At 53.0% G+C, this 22,221-nt stretch overlaps 1 pseudogene; it reads left to right on the forward strand.

Annotated features, from left to right (window-relative positions):
* The window catches only part of LOC130043001 (heat shock protein HSP 90-beta-like), a 157,219-nt pseudogene extending 135,351 nt beyond the window's left edge, over window positions 1–21,868 (forward strand).
* Window positions 21,869–22,221: the final 353 nt, after the last annotated feature.

Below are 22,221 nucleotides of genomic sequence, written 5' to 3' on the forward strand. Positions count from 1 at the left end.
TCCCACATGCACGGGCAGGCACAGACACACACACACACGTACACAGAGTACAGCATAGAGGCGCCCACAGATACCCAGGGACACACACATACAAAGACACACAGACAGACATCCGAAGCACAGACGCCCCCCGGGGGGGGCTTTCCACATCCCTGAGTCAGTGATGAAGACATAGTCACTAAATAATAAATGAGTGCAAACTCTCAGCTCCAGGAAACCGGAGCGCCCGGCCGGGCCCTGCCTGTCTGCAGCTGCACGGCCCCCCAGGCCGCCTCGGAGTCTGCTGGGAGCCGAGGGGGACCCGGGACTGGGTGTGGGACCAGAGGAAATGCTGAGCTGGCGGCTCTCCCCCGGGCCAGTCCTCATGTTCTTTGGCAAGCCTGGGGAAGGACAGATGTGACACTAGGTCAGGGGTTTGCAGGGCAAGCGAGAACGGGAAGCAGGGGTGCTGCTCTGGGAGCCTCGCTTGACTCTGGCCCTAGTCCCCGCATTCCCGTCGTCCCCTCACGGCGTCCTGGGCCCTGTCCGGCGGGACCTGAGAGCACACAGGCTCTGAAGCGCCCCACGTGTCTGTCATCAGGTCCTGGCCCCTAACCCTCCCGCCCAAGTGGGTTGGACTTGAACTTGCCTCTCTCCAGATGGGCCTTCCCAGAGTGCTGAGTCCGCCCACTTTTGTCCTGTCTGAAGTTGTCTGGGCTGGGGGGAGTGGGGGTGGGGGCGGGGGAAGTGTCTCCAGGGAGTCTGGAGCAGTGAGTTCCTGGGAGAAGGAGATGGAGCGTCAAATGGAGCCGCTGGGGCAGCACGGAGGGTCAGGCCCATCTCCCAGAGCCCCCAACCCGAACCCAGCCTCAGGGCTCCACACCAGAGCCCCTGGCACCACGGGGAGCCTGGAATTGGTTTCTTTTTGTTGGCTTGTTTTGTTTTGGTTTGGTTTGGGGGGTGGGGGGCTTCTCGATTAGGGTCACTCCCGGCAGTGTTCCTGTGGGGATCAACCCAGGCTCTGAGTGTGCTGGGCTTGCACTCCTGCCCTCTGAACTAGCTCTCAGTTTAGGGGCCCCACCCGGCTACTCCTGACTCAGTGCTCAGAATAAATCGTGCAGTTCCGGGGATGGAAGCTTGGCTTTAGAGCCGTCTCCCCAGCCCCAGCTAGAATCCCAGCTAGCCCTGAAACGCCCTCAGAATATGACCCTAGAGAATCACAAGCACCTCGGTATTCTTTATTTAATCACCGAAAGGAAGATTGGCTGACACAATTACCATTATTAGCCAGCTTTTACTTCAGAAAATAGATGATGTTTGGGGCTGGAGAGATAATACAGAGGACAGGCTGCTGCCTTGGAGACAACTCACCCGGGTTCTAGCCCCAGCACCCCAGGGGCTCCCTTGAGCCTCACCAAGAGGGACCCCTGAGTGTAGAGCAAGGAGTAAGCCCTGAGGACCCCCCAGGTGCAGCTCAAAAACAAAAGCAAAAAGTGAGAAGACAAGATGAGATGAGACAAGGTGAGAGAGAGAAAGAAAGAAAGAAAGAAAGAAAGAAAGAAAGAAAGAAAGAAAGAAAGAGATATTCTTGAATGCCAAAAACAGAAGCGGAAGGGGCATGATTTCAAGACAATGGCTGGTTCTTCCCTGGAAAATCCTGAGCTGCTGGAAAGCTCCATAAAGTTGTTTTTCTTCCGCAGTGAGCAAAGCCTCATCAGTGACTAGCTCCTAGGGCGGGCTGGGGTTGGAACAAAGGGGGACCGAGACCCTGTGAGTGCCATGTCCAGGTCCCACGGGAGGGGCTGCCCAGCTCCCGCCCACAATGCTGAATTCTTCCAAGCAGCTTCATTCCCAGGGAGGCTGCCTGGTCCCTGGGGGTCAGCCGGGGGCACTATGCCCAGAACCCAGGCCTCGCGGTCTGGAGCCCACCAGGCTCTGGGCTGGACTGCGAACACTTCCCAGTACCCAGTGTCCACTGTTCCCTCTGGGAGGACTCTGTGCCTTTGGCTGCCAGTGTTCCCCGGAGGAGAACCGGGGGCTGGTGGGGAGGGACCACGTGGTCCCCAGATGCCCCGGAGGAGACTGATGCTAAACAGGTTTTCTCTTTTGGGGGTGTGTTTTTGGTCTTTTATTTTCGGGGGACCACACCCAGCAGTGCTCAGGGTTTACTCCTGGCTCTGCACTCAGGAATTACTCCTGGTGGTGCTCGACGGACCATATGGGATGCCAGGGACCGAACCCGGGTGGGCTACATGCAAGATAAGCACCTTCCCCAGTGGACTATAGCTCGAGTGTGATGCTCATCAATGAGCCGCCTTTCTTCCTCCTTCCCTTCCCCTCACCGGCCGGCCTCTCTCCGCTCCCAGCCTGAGGTACCATGGGCATATACGGGTTCCCACACTTCACAGAGCACATCTCTGGGCCTGGATTTCAAGGACACACACACACATCCTGTATGCAGAATTGCAGGGATGGGGCTGTCTTGAAAGGCTGCCCGCCCCATCCACATCTCCCATCTCCAAACTGCCAACCATGAGCTCACCCATGCTCCCTCCCTCCTCCCCCCCACCCCACTCCATCCTTCTCACCTTCCTTCCTTCCTCCCTCCCTTCTTCCTTTTCCTCCTTTCCTTCCTTCCTACCTTCCTTCCTGCTTGCCTCCCTCCTTTCTTTCCTTCCTTTTCTTTTCCTTCCTTCCTTCCTTCCTTCCTTCCTCCCATTCCTCCTTCCATCCATTCACTTCTTTCTTTCCCATTCTACCTCCCCATTGTCCTTTGATCTCTCCATTCCTTTATTCTTCCATTCCTTTCCTACCATCCGAATATTTCTCCAGTCTCTAATCCCTCCCTCATTCCTTCACCCAACCCTCTCTTCTCCTATCCTTCCATCCAGTTGGCCAGTCAACTATCTCTTCTCAGTTTCCATTGCTCTATCTTCTTTACACCCACCCACCTTCTCCCATCCCCTCATCCCTCCCTCCCTCCTTCCATCCCTCGCTATCCCTCTCCTTTAAGATAACTTCATCCTTCCCTCCCATCAGCCATCCCTCCATCTTTCCCTGTCTCCATTTATTTATTTGATTAAAAACAACAACAACAACAGCAACAACAACAACAACAGCAGCGGCAGCAGCATTCACTGGAGCCCTGCACCTTTATTCCACCCGTTTATGTAGTGTGCTCCATAAATCAGGATGTTGTCCCCACTTCCTGCATTCTACACTGGAGCATCTCAATAGATGGCCATTTGGGCCCCGTAGTGGCCCTGGCTGTGGGAACTTGTCCTCCAGGGAGAGGGATGTCCACGGCGCCCTTGGTTCTGCAGTGCTGAGGAGCAGGCAGAGGGAAGAGAAACCTCAGAAGGCCTCACTCCCTGGAGGACGTGAGCGACCCATTGCTCGGAATCCCCTTCACAGCCCTGTGGTTCTGCTCATTGTACCGTGAGGAGCTGCTTTCCCGGGGCTGGGGCCGGTAGGACTCAGAGGGCGCCCCATGGGGCAACCTGTGAGCTGTGGCTCCAGATTCCACCCTAGATCTGTCCTCTTGCAAACCCTTTGGTCTACCAACCGCCCGCAGGCCAAGGCCCAGGATCGGTGTCTGCTTCTCCCCCTGCCTGGAAGCCCCTGGTTTTCTTCTCTGCCGGAAGGAATCGCCTCTACTTGCCAATGTTCTGGGGTTTCCAGCACTGACTGTGAACTTGGGGAGCCCAAGTCTCACCAGATGGAGCCTGACGCCACCTTCCCTGGTCTCCCTACGGGCAAGTGGCCCCATCCAGAGCACGACGTCTGTCTGGGATGCGACGAGTCGAAGCTAGAGGCTGAGCAAGAGCAGATGTGGTCCAGGTTATGGGCGACCTGTGCTCTGGGCGCTGGGGCTAGGTCTCCGCCGTTCCTAGATGCTCACAGTAGGCACATTTGTTGCTAAAACCTGAGGGTCAGGCAAAAGGAGAGAGGGAGGGAGGGAGAGATTGGGGGGAGGGAGAGAGAAGAGAAAAGTGCCCGCCATGGGGGGAGGGGCAGATAACTGGGGACACTGAGTGTTGGAACATCTCATGACTAAAACCCAATCATGAACAGCTTTGTAACTGTGCATCTCCCAGTGCTCCAATTCATGATCACGACCATCCTGTTGTTTGTCCATTGCCTCGAGCAGGCCCCAGTAACGTCTCCTTCATCCTAGCCCTGAGATTTTTAAGAAAGTGCTATATTCAAGGCTCTTTAGGAGAATGAGACCCATCATTGTTACTGGTATTTGGCATATTGGGTACGTCACAGGGAGTTTGCCAGACTCTGCCATGTGGGCAGGTTACATTCCGTAGCCTGGCAGGTTGTCCAAAGCTAGAATGAGATAATAAGATGTCGCACAGCCGCGAATGCAGCCACGCGCTTCCGGGAGCTGGGTTTTATAGTCTCTGGGTCCTGGCCGTTGATGGGATTACACGGCGCCAGGGGGCCAGTTGGTGGGTGTGACTCCTGCCTACTAGAATTTGGAGGATCTGGGTGGAGGATGCTCAGCCCCAATCCGAGCAGGCTTGGAGATCTCAGCCTCGGGATCCGCGTGCCTTTGTTTCTCTGCTGGTACTTTCATGTGTGTGGAGAGTGGTCTCAGCATGGTGGTGGCTGGTTCTGGAGGTCTTCGGCAACTGGAGCCCTCGTCGGGGTGGGGAGGAAAACTCAACCCGCTCCCTCCAAGGGGCCCTGGCGAAGACAGCCAGGCACAGGGGCAGGAGACTCTGAGCTGTTCTCTTCCGGGAGCTGGGTTTTATAGTCCAATGGTCCAATTAAATATATATATATTTTTTCAAGAAATGAGGGTCAGGAAGATGAGATTATTTTCCCAAACTCTCTAATTAATGAGCACAGACCAAGGTGGGGTGTAAAGAAGGGGTCCCTGGCACCCCACACGGTCAAGAGTGCCTGTGTTTCTGCCTTGTCTTTGGAGGGGGCCATGCAGGAACTTGGCACCAAAGTCAGGGACTGTGAGGACAGGAGAAAGTGTGGAGCTGGATTGTGTGGGGGTGTGTGTCAGTGGGTGAGAGTATGAGTGAGAGTGTGAGTATCTGTGAATAGGAGTCTGGGAGTATATGAACGTGTGTGAGTGTGTGTTTGTAAATATTTGAGTTGGGATATGCGTGTATGTGAGAGTCTGAGGAGGTGAGTGTGTTTGTGTGTGTATGTGTGTAATTTTGTACATGTGAGCATGTGTGAGTGTGCATGAATGTATGAGTGCAGTGTGTGTATGTGTGTGTGTGTAAGGACATGAGTGTCTGTCTGAGTGTGTAGATGTGAATGTGACTATATGTGTGCCTGTGTATGTGCATAGTTTTTCAAGTATGTGAGTGTGTGTGTGAGTGTGTGTGTGTGTGTGAGTGTGAATGTGCATATATTTGCGAGTATGTGAGTGTGGTTATATGAATGTGAGTGTGTGTGGGGAGGGTGAGTGTGAATGTGCATATGTTTGTGAGTAGGTGTGTATGTGAGTATGTGTATGTGTGAGTTGTGTGTTCAAGTTGCGTGTTCCCCCACGTTGTTCGAGGATCAGCTGCCTTGGCGTTCTGTCAGTGGAGATAGTGAGACCCAGAGCGGCTGAAACACTTGTTGGGACGCACAGACCCTGAGCCCGATGGACCAAGCCCAGCACTGTCCGGCTCAGGAGGCCACACCTGGGCCAGACCTGGTCAGCAGAGCAGCACCCTGGAGGAGGGGCTGAGCCGGCACAAGAAGCCAGGGCATGCAGAGGCGAGGTCCAGCCGCCTGGACCCCCCTCCCCAGGAATCAGCGCCCAGGTCCTGGGCGCGGCTCCACTTCCCTGGGCCCTGGGTCCACGTTCCTGCTGCTCCGGCCGCCACTGCCACGAGGGCGGGAGTCTGGAAACCCTGGTCTGGCCGAGTCCGCATGCCCGGGCCTGCTGGCCCCCTGAGCACCGTCCTCATGCTTGTCTGCCGGTGGGGGGGCGGGGCATTAGAGAGGATCTAGGCGCAGGTGGGAAGGGACCCTGTCATGGAGAGAGAAGGATCGTGTGTTTTGATTCCTCCCGGGGACCCTAGCCAGGAGCCCCACCTGCCCGGGGCCACCCGCGTGCTCCAGTCCTCCCACTTCCTTCCTTCGGAGCCTCCTCCCGGCTGTGATCCAGCCCGGGAAAAAGAGCAAAGTCAGCGGAGCACAGCCCCGGGATGCCTCCCCGCCCCCCTGCCCCAGCCCTGCAGCCTCCCCAGCCCTGGAGCCGGAGGGAGCCCCTGAGAGTCTAGACACAGGATGGGATATGGGGGCTTCCTCACCTCCACTGAGGGGGGCTGGACGGGGGAGTGGGAGCAACACAGGGGGCCCATGCAGCAACCTGCTCCAGGCCTGGTCCTTTGATTCTTGATGGTCACACACACACACACACACACACACACACACACACACACACGCACACACGCACACGCACACACATACCTGTAGGAGGCTCCCTCCCCGGGGAGCCTGCAGGCTCAGCTGGGGGTGCCAGTGCAGTGCCGGCTGCCACTCAGGGGGGTCAGGAGCACCCTAAAGAAGCCTTCTGCCTGGGAGGTCTGAGTGCATCTTGGGAATATTCTGGAAAGTTCAATTTCCCTCTCCTGGGAGGGCAAGGGATTCGCCAAACTCTCAGGTGTCGGCGATGGGGGGCTGATAGACCCCTGAACTGGGTCTTGGCTCATCCCGTGGAGAGAACCCTGGGCTGCAGGGCTGGGAGGGGCTGCAGGGACCCCCCTCCCTTCGCCCCTCCCACCAGGGGCTGCCGTTCCCTAGGATAGCTGTGGGAGAGCCGGGTCCAGGAGGCCTGGGGCAGCAGCCCTGGTCCCAGAAACTTTGGGGGTCCATGCTTTTAGTCTGGGATCATCTTTAGTGTGGATGCGCCCCCCCATCAGGCCTGTCTCTGGGGCTGCTGGGGGGCCGGAAGTCTGACGGCGCCTGTATATTCTTCGCACTAAGTCAGCTACTGATGAATTCATCAGGGTCCCCCTCCTCCCTGCAAGCCCCTCCGTGTGGAACCCCAACCGACACACCAGATCACCTGTGAGTTCACGAGCCCTGCAGACCCTCTGAGGGGAGAGCATAGTCCACTCCCCCCCCAACCCCACTCCGACAATCTGAGGACAGAAAGTGCCGCCATGCAGACCCGAAGCTCTCTGAACCCGCCATCCCACAGCCAGCACCCCAGGTAGGAAGGGGTGTTGGGCAGGAAGGAAGGAGGGAGAGAGCTGGCCAGGCCGCCCCCTGATCCAGCCCAGCTGTTCAAACACCAGCCCCTTTCCTTCCTTCCCACGCCCCCCGTCAGCACTCTGTGCTGGCCCTCGGCCACCCAGGGGCCCCCGCAGCAAACACCTTGCCGAGATATACTTCCTCCTGCAGACAGGTTTCTCTCAACCTGGGTGGGTGGGGGTGGGGCTGGGGGGGACCCATCTCTGGGGGACCCTTCAGGACACAGCTTGGCGGAGCAGGGAGTGGAGTGGGGGCCCCTGCAACGCTAAGAGGCAAGCCCGGCCAGAGGGAGCCTGGAAGAGGTGGCACCAAGGGGCCAGTTGCACCCAGGTCTCTGGTCTTGGTGTCCACTCACCAGTGAGACCCCCAGGCTTCAAGGTGTCCTACCCATCATGGCCTCCCCTTCCCGGGTTTCTCACTACCCCTGAAGACAGCAACACTCCCTGGAAGACTGCATCAGCAAAGGCGCAGAATGTTCTAGAACCTTTGTGGAAGACTGGGCACTGCGGGGCTGGATCAATAGCACAGTGGGTAGGGTGTTTGCCTTGCACGCGGCCTGACCCAGGTTCGATTCCCAGCATCCCATATGGTCCTCTGAGCACAGCCATGAGTAATTCCTGAGTGCATAAACCAGGAGTAACCCCTGTGCATCGCCAGGTGTGACCCAAAAAGAAAAAAAAAAGAAGACTAGTCATGGCATGAGGTCCGAGAGAGTCAAGGCAGGATGCTTGCCTTGCACACAGACAACCCAGGTTTGATCCCTGGGACCTTAATGGTTCCTGAGTACCAACCCGGAGTGATCTCTGTGCATGGAACCAGGAGAAAGCCCTGAACACTGCTGGCTTTGGCCCCCAAATCAACCAACCAACCAAACAACAAAGACCTTTGCTGTCCTGGGGGATCTGTAAAGATGGCATTGCTGTTCCTACCTGGAGAAACTGCCCCACTTGTTCCCAGAGTGCCCTGCCCCTGTTCCCTGTCAGCAGTGTGTGAGGACTGGGACTTCCCTGTCCTCCCCGCCCCTGGCCCCCGCCTTCCTATTTCAACCTCAGGTGGCAGCTGAGCTGGTGGGTGTCACATGCTGTTTCGTGGCCCTTTAGGGGGGTGTCTCCCGGATGGCCGAGACTGGGCCGTATGTACTTCATTCCTCTTTTGTTGTATAGTCTGTTTATTGACCACTTGTCTGTCTTCCTTGGAGAAATGTGAAGACCCTTTGCCTGTTGTTTGAGGAGGTCATTTGCTTTCTAATACTAGATTTTAAGAGTTCTTTAGGTCTTCTGGATTCTGTTTCTTTGTCGGCTGTGCTGATCTCGTCTCCACTCGGGATTTGTCTCCTGCTTTCTTTGTGCTTGTGTGTGTGTGTGTGTGTGTGTGTGTGTGTGTGTTTAGTTTTTCATGGGGCAGGGCTGGGTCTCATCAGCTAGTGCTCAGAAGCTATTCTTAGTACTGGACTGAGGAATGACCCCTGGCCGTGCTCAGGAAGGCCACACGCAGTGCCAGGGATCCAAGATGCAAAGCAAAGGTCTTAAGCCCCGTACTTCTCTCTGGCCCTGTTTTTTTCTTCCGTAACTGTGTTCTTTGGAAAACTGAATTCTTAAAATTTGTTGAAGCCTAATTTCGTTTTCCTCTGGTTGCTTGTGCTTTGTGTCATAGTGAAGGGGATTCTGCCTCACCCTAGATTATTAAGATGAATACATTTTCTCTGAAGAGTTTTATAGGCTTAGCTCTTACATTTAAGATCATCCATTCATGATCCACTTGAACTTCATTTTATGGTGGTTTAAGGAAAAGTTCCAACCTCATTCTTGCTTAGTTTTGGGGCCACATTCAGCAGGGTTCAGGGGTCATTCCTGGCAGCACCAAGGGACCAGGAAGTACTGGGCTCACACCTGGACCTCCCATGTACAACACATGTGCTCCGACCTTCCAGTCTTTCCCCAGGACCCAATTCCATTCTCTGGTGCGTGGATATCCAGTCATTCCGACACCATTTGTTAAAAGACTATTCTTTCCCCACTGAACTGCCTTGGCATCCTTTCCCATGAATGTCCTGGTTGATTTCTAGATTGACATTTCCGTGCCATTGATCCATATGTCGATCATCATGCCAGTCTCACATTGACTCGATTGCAATAGCTCTGCGCTAACTCAGAAGAGCAGGAAGTGGGAGCTCGCCAACTTTGTTCTTGTCCAAGTTTGTCTCAGCTATTCTCAGTACCTTCCATTTTTATAAGTTTTGGGATCACCTTGCCAGTTTCTGTAAAACAGCCAACTGGGATTTTGAGAAGGGTTACATGGAATTTGAAAATCAATTTGAAATGTACCGTTACTGCCATCTTAAGTCCCCAGTTTGTGAACAGGCGTGCTACTCTTTAAGTATTCCTGAAGCTATTTCCATAATTCTTTGTCGTTTCCAGATAATAGGTTTTGCCAGTTCTTTGGTTAGATGTATTCGTATTTTTATACTTTTATACTATTAGGAGGGGAATTATTTTCTTGAATCCACTTTTGGACAATTCATGGCTCATCTCTAGAAACACGGTCCATTTTTTAAAATGTTGATCGTAATCTGCAATTAGGCTGGATGTCTCTAGTCTAATAGTCGATTCCTTGAGATTTTCTGTCTATAAAAAAAACATGAAAATGAAGATAGCTTTACTTCTTCCTTTCCAACGTGATGCCTTGAATTTCCTTTTCTTGTCTAATTGTTTCAGCCGCCCGCACAATAGTAAATAGAAGTGGAGAGAACAGACATCCTTGTTTTGTTCTTGACCCAAGGGGAGGAAAACAATGCAGGTGGTGAAGTTGGGTGGGTTAAGCCTCTGGGTTTTATTACACTTCTGCTCTTGGAAGGGATTTATCATTGAGAGAATTCTAGGTTAATTTATTTCATAAATGTGTCATTGAATTGTGCATTTGAAATATAGGTACCGGGGATATGACTCAGAGGGAGAGAGCACATGCTTTGCATGCAAGCGAACCTGGAGTTTGGTCCTGGACTCTGACTCCAGCCTGCCTGCCGGGAGCAGCCCTGGTGGTGACCACTTGGAGTGACCTTCCCCTCACTGTTCCTGTTGGAAAATTAGCCACCTGTGTAGTTGCTGTCACACGGTTCAGTTTAGCTCTATTCTTGTGTGTGTGTGTGTGTGTGTGTGTGTGTGTGTGTGTGTGTGTAGCTATCACCACCTCCACAATAAAAATTGTTTTTAAAACACATCTCTCAGATGTGGGAGATAAACACACAAGTGGAAGGGAACAACAAGTGGCTAAAGTCATCAGAACTGGAGATTTTGTCTAGAAAACTGAGCTTATCTGGGGGTGGGGAGTGGGGAGGAATGGGAGGGGCCATTAGGATGCTGGTGGAGAGAAGCAGGTCATCTGGGGATGGGTGTGGTGTTGGTTTGATGGATGCATGAAAAGTATGCCTAACGGTACTGTAAATCCAGGTACCTCAATAAAAATAAGTTTAACCCAAGTGGGTCCTCCAAACACCCTTTACTTGGTGTTCCCTTCTCTATCTGAGCTGCCTTTTCCCCCAGCATGTGAGAGTTGGGAGATGCATGCCAAATGTCGACTATAGACTGAACACGATGGCCACTCAATACCTCTATTGCAAACCACAACACCCAAAAGGAAAGAGAGAACAAAAGGGAATGTCCTGCCACAGAGGTGGGATGGGGTGGTGGAGAACGGGCACTGGTGGAGGGATGGGTACTTGATCATTGTATGACTGAAACGCAAGCACAAAAGTTTGTAACTATGTAACTGTACCTCACGGTGATTCACTAATCATGGTCACAGTCCTCCCGTTATTCATCGATTTGCTTGAGCGGGCCCAGTAACATCTCCATCATGAGACTTGTTGTTACTGTGTTTGGCATATTGAATACGTCACGGGGAGCTTGCCAGGCTTTGCTGTGCGGGCAAGATACTCTCAGTAGCTTGCCGGGCTCTCCGAGAGGGGTGGAGGAATCGAACTTGGCTCGGCCATATTGGCTGCTTGCAAGGCAAACGCCTTACCCGCTGTGCTATCGCTCCAGCCCGATTCACTAATAAAAAAAGGCCCTCCCGTTGATCATCGATTTGCTCGAGCCGGCCCAGTAACGTCTCCATTGGAGACTTTGTTGTTACTGTGCCTGGCATATCGAATGCGTCACGGGGAGCTTGCCAGGCTCTGCCGTGTGGGCGAGATACTCTCAGTAGCTTGCTGGGCTCTCCGAGAGGGGCGGAGGAATCGAACTCGGGTCGGCCATGTTGGCTGCGTGCAAGGCAAACGCCCTACCGCTGTGTTATCGCTCCAGTCCCGGCAGATTCACTAATAAAAAAATAAAAAATTAAAAAATGGTTTTAAAAATATAACAGTATGTAGTAAGACAGTAGAGTGGTTGGATTATAAAAATATTATCACTGTAGCACTGTCCGCCCATTGTTCATCAATTTGCTTGAGCGGGCACCAGTAACGCCCTCATGGTGAGACTTGTTGTTACTGTTTTTGGCATATCAAATATGCCATGGGTAGCTTGCCAGGCTCTGCCGTGCAGGCAGGATACTCTCAGTAGCTTGCCAGGCTCTCCGAAAGGGATGGAGGGGTCAAACCAGGGTCGGCAGCGTGCAAGGCAAACGCCCTACTCGCTCTGCTATTGCTATCGCTCTAGTCCATAAGCGCTGCCCCATTAGAGGTGAGTTCTCATTCAATCATTCTTTCTGTCTCTCTCCCTCTTCTTGTTTCCCCTGAATCATCCACAGATGTGGGGTTATTTCCCTCTCAGTGTTTAGGAATCATTGTTTTTTCTGAATGTCAAGTCTGATGCCTTTCAGCAACTCCTGGAAATGTGCAGTTATGATGTCTTCACATAGTTCCTCTGCCTGGGCTTTGCTCTCTCTCTCTTTCTAGCATTCCCATCGAACACACTCAGTCTTTGTACTCTAGTCTCTGTCTCTTTCTGTCTCCTTTTTATTATCCAGCTCGCTCTGCACTGTAATGAGGGTAATCTTTGCAGTTCCACCTTATATTTAACTAATGATCTCATCAGCTTCATACAATCTCCCACGTGGCTCGTGCCTCTAATTCTGCAATTTCTAGTTTCTGTTGTTCATTTGCCAAACACAGTAACAAGAAGTCTCAAAATGGAGACGTTACTGGGCCCGCTCGAGCAAATTGATGAACAACGGGAGGACAGTGACAGTGACAGTGACAGTTGTTCATTTCTAGAAGTTTTTTTTTCCCCAGATCTACTATTTGACTGGGCACTTGTTCACCCTTGTAAGCCTCCTTGATTTTTTTTTTCAGACATTCTGTGTTTTGCTGCTAAGTCCAATCACTTCTGTCTTTTTGGGGGCAGGTTCTATTGTCTAGTGTTTCTGCTGATTCTTGCAGTAGCAGATTTTGTTTTCCTATGTTCTTTCTATTTTTTTTTACACCAGGATCGGACATTTCTTAGAGATTCTGCTGTGGAGAGTCTTTAGGGCTACGGTCTTCCTGAGAGAGTTTATGTTTAGTGTTGGAATCACAAACCCAAGTCTGCAGGGGCCGAAAAACCCGCTGGGTATATCAGCACTTCTACTCATGATGCTAACTCACAGCAGGACCGTTCACAGTGACAGATTCTTATTGCACTTATTTTTTGTCATGTACATTATGTTACACCTATGTCCTTGTTCTCCTCCTGTGCCAAGGGAGACTATTTATCATTTACCCTTATACCATGAGGTGACTGCCATGTTACACAACTTCATGGGATTTCTTTTTACGGACCCTTCACCTGGGGTGAGCCCCCTAGTGATTGGCACCTGCAGCATCACAAGGACAGAAGCTTGAGGCCACCAGGGTGTAGCAATTGGAAATAGTCATTGATTCTGACTTACAGCCCAGAGCACCTGAATCCACTCACTTGACCTCTGCCGCAGTTGGTGTGTTATCAATTTTCAGTTTTGTTTTGGAGCCACACCTAGAAGTGTTCAGGGACTACTACTGGTTGGGTTGCTAGGGAGTTGCTGTTCGCAGTGCTCAGGGGACCATGGGGTGCCAGGGATTGAACCTGGGGCTCCCACGTGCAAAACATCCACATGCAAAGCATGGGCTGCAGCCCTTTGAGCATCTGGAGCATCAGGGTGTGGGATGAAGCACCCTGATGTATGATTTGAGTTATGAGGCTACAGTTCCCAAAGTTAACTAAAAAGCACTCCATCTGAAGGGATCACTAAGAAAATGATGGCTGGAGGAACTGGTCGGGGTGGGAGATGTGTGCTGAAAGTAGATAATGGACCAAACATGATAACCTCCCAGTGTCTGTATTGCAAACCATAATGTCCAAAACTAGAGAGAGAGTATGGGGGAATATTGGCTGCCATGGAGGCAGTGGGAGGGTGGGAAAGGGGGGATATACCGGGGATATTGGTGGTGAGGAATGTGCACTGGTGGAGGGATGCGTGTTTGATCATTGTGTGATTGTATCCCAAACATGAAAGCTTGTAACTATCTCACGGGGTGATTCAATAAAAATTTTTTTAAAAATGTACCTTGAAGAGTTAGTCAGAAAAAAAAAGTTTCACTCACTCCATCTGGCTCTTTTGAGTTACCCCCATTCAGCACTGTTTTGGCACATGAGCTGGAGACTGTCCAGCTAGTATTTACAACTCTTCTCTTTCAAGATGTCGAGGAAGTACACCATGGAAAGGAGGGGATGGAGACTTTTTGCCTCGCAGGCAGAAATCCCCCAATTTATGTCTCACTTCATCAATACCTTTCATTCCAACAAGAAAATATTTCTCCGGGAATTCATCAGTAATGCTTCGGATGCCTTGGACAAGATTAGCCCAGAGGACTGACCGACCCTTCCAAGTTGAACAGTAGTAAAGAACTGAAAATTGACACCATCCCAAATCCCCAGGAATACTCCTTGATTCTGAGGAACTCAGGCACTGTCACGACCAAATCTGATCTTATAAAGAATTTGGGGACTGTTGCCAAATCTGATGCTAAGGCATTTGCGGATGCTTTCCAGGCTGATGCAGACATCTCCATGATTGGGCAATTTGGTGTTCGCTTCATTTTGCTTACCTGAGAGCAGAGAAAGTGATTGTGATCACAAAGCACAATGATGACGCGTAAAATAAGTTGACTTTGTTAAGATGATTGGGTTTGACTTCTGGTTAAAACATCTTGGCTGGGGGCTGGAGCAATAGCACAGCAGGTAGAGTGTTTGCCTTATAAGCGGCCGACCCGGGTTCAATTCCTGACATCCCATATGGTCCCCAAACATTGTCAGGAGTAATTCCTGAACGCAAAGCCAGGAGTAACCCCTGAACATCACTGGGTGTGATGCAAAAAAAAAAAAACCCTCTTGGCTGTGTCAGTCAACCTTTCATTTCGTCTTGTACTTAGTTGTGACTTCTCTGAGTGAGCCTATTGACTGGGACACCAAAGTGATCCTCCATATTAAAGAAGATCAGTCAGAATATGTGGAGGAAAGGAGAGTGAAATAAACAGGAAGGAGAACTCATAGTTTGTTGGTTACCCCATCACCCTCTATTGGGAGAAAAAAAAAGAGAGAGAAATAAGTGATGATGAGGCAGAAGAAGAGAAAGGTGAGGAAGAAGAGAAAGAGAAAGATGAGAAAGAGAAATCCAAGACTGAAGATGTCGGCTCCGAGGAGGAGGATGACAGTGGTAAGGATAAGAGAAGGAAAACCAAGAAGATTGAGAAACACATGGATCAGGAGGAACTCACTAAGACTAAGCCCATGTGCACCAGAAATCCTGATGACATCACCCAGGAGGGATATGGGGAGTTTTATAAGTCTGGCCAATGCCTGGAAGGGCCTTGTGGCAGTCAAACACTTCTCTGTAGAAGGTCAGTTGGAATTCAGGGCCTTCCTCCCCATCCCCCACCTCTGTTTGAGCTCTTTGAGAACAAGAAGAACAACAGCATCAAACTCTCTGTCCACTGTGTATTCATCACAGACAGCTGTGCTGAGCTGATATCAGAATATCTCAACTTTATCTGTGGTGTGACTGACTCTGAGCATCTGCCCCTGAATATTTCCCGAGAAATGCTCCAGCAGAACAAAATCTTGAAGGTCATTTGCAAAAACATCATTTTGGGGTTTGGTTTTATTGTTTGTTTTGTTTGTGGGGGGGGTCACACCCAGCGAGGCTCAGGCCTAATTCCTGACTCTGGACTCAGAAATTACTCCTGACAGTGTCCAGGGGACCATATGGGATGCTGGGGATCAAACCCAGGTTGACTGCATACAAGGCAAGTGCCTTAACCACTGTACTATCTCTCCAGCCCCGCAAAAACATTGAAGATGTTCTATGTATACAAAGGGGAATGCTATGCAGCTTGAAGAACTAAGGCTTGGACCCATCCTAAGTCCTCAGGCTTGGGCGCCACCGACCAGTGAGGCCTCTCCGAGCTGTGGCACCGTCACACTTCTATGTGGGGATGAGGTGACTCCTTGTTCAGAGATTACTCGGTGTGGATGAGACGACTCTTCTTTCAGAGTGTGTCTCTTTGCACGTAGGAGATGAAGAAACCCTCTTATTGCATCACTGCAGAGAGCGAAGAGGCAGGCTGCCGACTTGGCTTTTGTGGAGCGAGCCCAAAATTGGGGCTTCGAGGTGGCGTATACGACCAACTGTGCCCAATGATGAATGCTGCGTGCGGCTGCTTAGGGATCTCGATGGGAAGACCCTGGTCTCAGCCACCAAGGAAGGCTGGGAGCTGCCTGAGGAGGAAGAGGAGAGAATAAAATGGAGGCGATCAAGGCCATGTCTGAGAACTAGTGCAAGCTCAGGAAGGGAATCTTGGATAAGAAGGTTGAGAGGTAACAATACTCAGTAGACTGTGCCTTCATCTGAGGCGAATTATTATATTCTGTAATATAATGTATCATGATTTATAAATGCATTGCATGTATACATTATATATTTATTTATGTATAATTACATATAAAATATATTTATAATACACTTATAACTCTATCTATTGCATTGTGGCTAGCACCTATGGCAGAACAGCTGTAGGGCCCGGGCCCTTTGGGACGACTCTACAGTGGGCTACATGGTGGCCCTAGCCACCCCATTGTGGAGACACGGCGACAAGGCAGAGGCAGACAAGAATGACAACGTGGTCAAGGGCCTCATGGTCCTGGGGTGCTACTTTCCTCTGGCATCTCACTAGAAGACTCCCCCAGACCCACACCAATGATACAGACCGCATGACCGTGCTAGGCCTGGGCACTGATGCAGGTGAAGGGACAGCTGAGGAGCCCAGTGCTGCTGCTCCTGGTGAGGTGCCCCTCCCGAGGCCGAGGAGGATGCATCTCGCCTGGGAGAAGTAGACTCAAGGCTCCTTCCTGCAGGTGTGCCCTCATGCAATACCCCCATCTTCCCCATGTGGGCGTTCTTACTCATGTCGCTCTACTGGGACTTTGTTCCACCCCTGTCTTTTCTATCTTTATTTTCCTCATAAGAGAGCTTTATCCCCTCCTCCCTTTATTTAGACGCTGTGGTTTAGAAAGTTGTTCATGATGCTTTTGTTACAGGAATGTTCCAACACCCATCTCACCACCAGGGTGGCCTTCCCACCACCACTGCCCCCATTTTCCTAACCACCCTCCAAGTTTGCCCCCTAAACAGGCACAAAATAATCGATTTTATATTGCTTTTTACAACAAAATGGCTAATAGAATTACCAAAAACAAACAAACAAACAAACACACACACACAAAACCCCAAAACTTCAGTAAAAGAAAATTTGTGAAAACTGTTATATCTTACTGTATATCTATGTGGGCCATTAAATTCTTGTCTGAGGGTTTACTAAGCTGCAGTTGCTCCCTGGAGGCTTCGGTGTTATTTTTATGAAGCTTAGTTGGCTTCTATGTTACTTTCCCATCTAATTTGGAGTGATCCTACTGGGAGGTCAGGATTGTGGAATTTGGAGGTGTCACGTGGCCGCAAATGCAGCTGCACGCTCCAGAATATTAAATTGGTTGTGAGTTTACGGGTAGCAGTTGTAGGATGTGGGTGTGGCTGCCAGAATCACAGGGGCATGGGAAGAGGCTGCCCGTCCCCACTACAAGAAGACTCCAGAGTTCTCAGCCTGGAGATGGGTGCACCTGGAATTTTCGGCAGTTTGGCATCTCTTGCACAGCTCAGACATGAGGTGGTGGAGTTAAGCTTTTGGCATGGTGGCAACTATGGAGTGAGTGCAGCTACCGAGGATTCTGCAGGATGGGAACTCAGCCCACCCCCTCCCCAGGGCATGCCAGAGTCTTCATGGGAGACCATGCACCCCAGAAGTTTTGCACCTAGTTGATCTCCTGGGAGAATTAATTGTGAGTCTGTAAAGCTGGAGCGATAGCACAGCGGTAGGGCGTTTGCCTTGTGCACGGCCAGCCTGGCCAAACCGGGTTCGATTCTTCCACCCCTCTCGGAGAGCCCAGCAAGCTACCGAGAGTATCTCGCCCGCACAACAGAGCCTGGCAAGCTACCCCTGATGTATTCGATATGCCAAACACAGTAACAACAAGTCTCACAATGGAGACATTACTGGGCCCACTTGAGCTAATCGATGAACAACGGGAGGACAGGGCTACAGTGCTACAGTGCTGTAAAGCTGGGTGGATGGGTGAGCTTACATGTTTGCCATGGGGATGGGATCTGTCTCGTCAGTCTCAAGGCAGGATAGGGGAAGGGTCTCAAGTCTCTCCCTTCCCCATTTGACTACAGGTTCGGGATGTTGTTTTTTTGTGTTTTTATTGTGTTCTGAAATGAAGGTATGCAAAATAAAAACAGTTTCGCTCTCTAAAATGAACAAACATCAGCCCCGCCTACATGCTGTCTGTTATGACTGACAGCAAGGTTTGATCATGCCAAAGAGGCATAAGAAGATGCCAGCCAGGTCCTTAGGGCAGGCCTCATTTCCGAGTTCTCTTGTTCACCCTCGGGGTGCCTGCTCTGTGCTGTTCACCAGCAACTGCGTGACCTAGAGCCTGTCGGGTGGAGAATCCATGATGGAGTGCAGTTTCCTGGAGGGCGACAGACACAGGCCCTGGTGTTCTATGCACCATGTCATTGCCTGTGGGGCGGGGCAGGGGCCCTGGAGGGGGGCCTTCAGCAGGGGACTCTAGAGTCCTGAGGAAGCCAAGGAGTGTCCCCTTCTCTGCTGTGTGTTCTTGACAGTCATCCTGTGCTACTTGGGAATACTCAGAGGTGCTCAGGGGCTACTCCTGGCTCTGTGCTCAGGGACCAGATGTGGTGCTGGGGACGTTCAACCACACTCCTTCACTTTTAGTGTTTCGTTAGTGGGTGTGGTGCTGGAATGTGTGTGAGTGTGTGTGTGTTGGGGCGGGGGGGTTGTCTCTGAAACGTTTTGAATCCTGGGCACATACTCAGGTTGCTTCCTCCCTGTAGGGCTCCCCAGGCCCAGAGAACTGAGGTGCAGGAAAGGATTGTCCCCTGAACACGTTCCATTTTCTTGCAGGTGGTGTGGGGGTGAAGGGGAAGTTGTCCCCTCCTCAGTTCCAGGACCATCTGCAGTGGGAATCCTGGGGTGTCACAGCCCAGGTGGCAGGGGGTGGACTCACAGTGTGACTCCTCCATGCTTGGGGGATTCTGGAATGAAACCTCCATCCATTGGGGGCCTGGGAGAGAACGCAGGGTACCCTGAATACTTCCAGGACCCCAGAACTGAGACTAGCCTGAAGGATGGCTCCTGAACGCTGAGCCATGAACAGCCCCCAAACACACACACACACACACACACACACACACACGCACACACATGCACGCACACACACAAGCACATACACATATGCATGTGCACACATACACATGCACACACGCACACTTACACACATGCACACGTACACATGTGCATGCACTCACATGCACACACGTGCGTGTGTACACATGTGCACACACATGCATACACACATGCACACGCATACACACATGAACATGCATACGCGCACACACACACACACGGAGCCAGGGGTGGCCCCCAAACCCCAAACTTGAACAACTCCCACCGGGATGTTTGCTGGGGCGGTACAGACCCCTGGAGAGGCTGAGCTTTGAAATGGCCCAGGAGCAGCCACGGTCACTCACCATGGCGGATCATGGTCCTGTCCCTGGGCAGCGCCCTTGGCCTCATCTAAGCTGGACACCCTCCCAGCCCTTCCCCGGGACCAGCTCGGTCTCTTGCTCCTGTGCATTCTAGAGATGAGGTTGAGGGAGAAAATGCCACTTGCGCAGCAACCTGGTGGGGGTCTACTGGGATCCATGTGGGCCCAGGATGAGGGGTGGAGGGGGATGGAGGGGATGGCGGGGGAGGGGTGGACAGGGCAGTGTGAGTCCGCTGCGCCTTGAGGACAGCGACTCCCCCTCCCCACCCCGGGATGCGGGATGCGTCATAGCTGGGGGCAGCCAAGGGTGAGGGGCGGGCCAGGCGGTGACGTCATCCTGCTCTTAGTAATGCTTTGGCAGAGTCACCCAGTTCCCACCTTGGGAGGGAGAGGCGGGGGAGGGGCTGAGCCCAGCGGGAGCATCCAAGAGGCTGCCAAGTGGGTGACGAGGGGCAGGCATGTAGCCAGGAGCACCCGGATCCACCCCCCGGGGCTGGGGGGGGGAGGGGGTTGTCCTCAGGGAGAGAGGGGAGACTGTCTCTGCAGGGGGGCTCTAGGGAGTGGTGTCCGGCATCTGATGGTGGGAGGCCCTGTTGACGCCCAGCCGTCCGAGATTCCGCCTGGCTGGACTGTCCAGCTGATGGACAACAGGGCAGGTGCGGATGCCTGGAAGGCCAGGCCCGACCTCCTCCGAGGATGCAGACCCTGGAAGTGAGCCGGGAAGGACAGGGGGTGGCCTCATTCCTTGCTCCCATCCTTCTCATGTACCCACAAGCAGGAGGTTTTGCCCCCGGCCCCCCGATGGACAGTGATGGGGGCAGTCCCTCACATCTCCTGTCCCCTGCTCAAGGGCAAAGCATCTTGGTTCACTTTCAGGGGCAGACACAGAAGCAGGTTAAGGAGGAGAAGTTGCAGGTCCCGGGAAGTGGCCGTGATTGGAACATCCCACAGTCCTGCCCTCGCTATCCTGGGCAGGACCTTCGCTCTCTCCCCCTCTCCCCTCCCTTTGCCCCCTGCCCCTCCCCTGAACATCTTCACTCCCTCGCCACACACACACACACACACACACCCAGCAACGTTCTCTCTCCGAGCATACATACTTTCAGAGAGGAGTTCCACCGAGCATGGCTTCCCCGAGAGCCAGTATTGCCAGGGCTGGGGTCTGGCATCGAACTGTCTGTGAGGCCTGGTTGGTTATTAAACTGTGTGAGGGGAGAGAGCTGCTCGGAGCACTGCAACCTGAGCACTGCGTTCAGGCTCTGTCCCTGGAACCGCCTCACCTACACTCCCGCTCTCAGTCAGTCCCTTCCAAGGCCCGCTCGGCACAGACTGGCAGCAAGGCCAGGGGCTCACCCAGAACCCACCCTGCCCTTGGGGAGCTCAGACTCCACTGCAGACACCCAGGCCTCAAGCTGCCCCTGCACTGTCCCCAGTGGGGGACCGAGGTCCTAGCAGGCAGAGAGTTAGGCATCGGGGCATCGGGCAGGGGCTTCTCGGCTGCCCAGGGGCTCTAGCTCCCCTGCCTGCAGCAGCTCCCTGGACCTGGGTCCAGGAGCAAGCTTGCTGTTGAGAGAAAGTTCTAGAAACTCACCCGTTGGCAGATGGCCCCACTGCTGGCAAGGTGGGTGAGATTTGAATCCAGTGCAGGCAAACAGAATGCTGTCGACCCCCCACCCCCCGCCCCGAGGAGTGTCCCACAGGAGGGCACTGCAAGGTAGGGGGAGATGGTTAGAGAAGCTTCCAGAAGCCTGGTCCAAGCCTTAATGGGGACCTTCGAAACTCCCCTTTACAAATACGCGGCTTATACGTGGCCATAAAGAAAGTGGCCCTGAATTCCAGAGAGCAGAGGTCAGACTCGAGAAGGGGAGGGGAGGGAGCCCTCAGCACCCCTCGGGAACCCAGTCCTCCCATCTGCAAGGTGCGGCAGGCGGGGGGCGAGGGGTGGTGCACCCAGGGTCCCACTGGCTGGCAGATTCTGCAAGGACCTGACCCGCACGAGGGACAGGATGTCCAAGGAGGCACAGGGCGGTGGTCCCTCCACCCATCTAGGCTGAGGCAACAGAAATGAGGGACTTAACCCCAGGACCTCCCTCCCCCCTCCCCCACCCCCTACACACACAGACCGACTGCTGGGCATTTGTCTGCTGAGCAGAGGTGGCCACAGGGAGGGGCAGCGGGAGGCTGAGTGCACTGGGATGATGTCAGCGCCTGTGTACAGAATGCATTAGGCTGGCGCTCCCCAGAGCCGCTGCCTTGCTCTGACACTGACGCCGGCCTGCCAAGGAGAGGCGGGTCGGAGCGTGTGCAGACAGACAGACAGGCAGGCAGGCAGGCAGGCAGACGGTGGGTCTCCTGTGCTCCTGTCCCGCTCCTGTCGACAAAGTGAAGCTTTGGGTTCCAGCCCTCCGTGCAGCCGGGAGCACCGTCCACAGAGGGCGAGTGCTCGGGGCAAGCCTGGTCCAGCAGGGGCTCTCGGACAGTGGGGACTGTCGGACTGATGCCCCCCAGGCCAGCTGGTGATGGCCACGGCGTGACCGTCCCCATGTGGCTGGAGGCTCTGCGGAGGGAGCTTGTTGTTCTGTCTGGGCTGGCCACGGTGGGGTGGCTTGGGCTCAGCGGGGTGGTTTTCTGCTCCACTTGTGAGTCTGTGCTGGATTCTGCAGCTCTGCCGCCAGGGGGGCTGGCTCTGGGCTGGGTGAAGAGGCGTCAGACAGCAGCCCAGCGATCCCTAGAAAGCAAGCACTCCTGCCCTCTGCCCTACCTCTCCGACCCCCCTCTGTCACAGGTTTGAGTTTCTCCAGCCAGAGTGGAATCAGGCTGGTTCCCTCCTGGGGCAGAAGGGCTGGTTCCTGACAATATTCACATTCGTGTGAGTCCCCGAGCATCT

This window comes from Sorex fumeus, unplaced genomic scaffold (genome assembly GCF_029834395.1).
Source record: "Sorex fumeus unplaced genomic scaffold, SorFum_2.1 ptg000007l, whole genome shotgun sequence".
NCBI lineage: Eukaryota > Metazoa > Chordata > Mammalia > Eulipotyphla > Soricidae > Sorex > Sorex fumeus.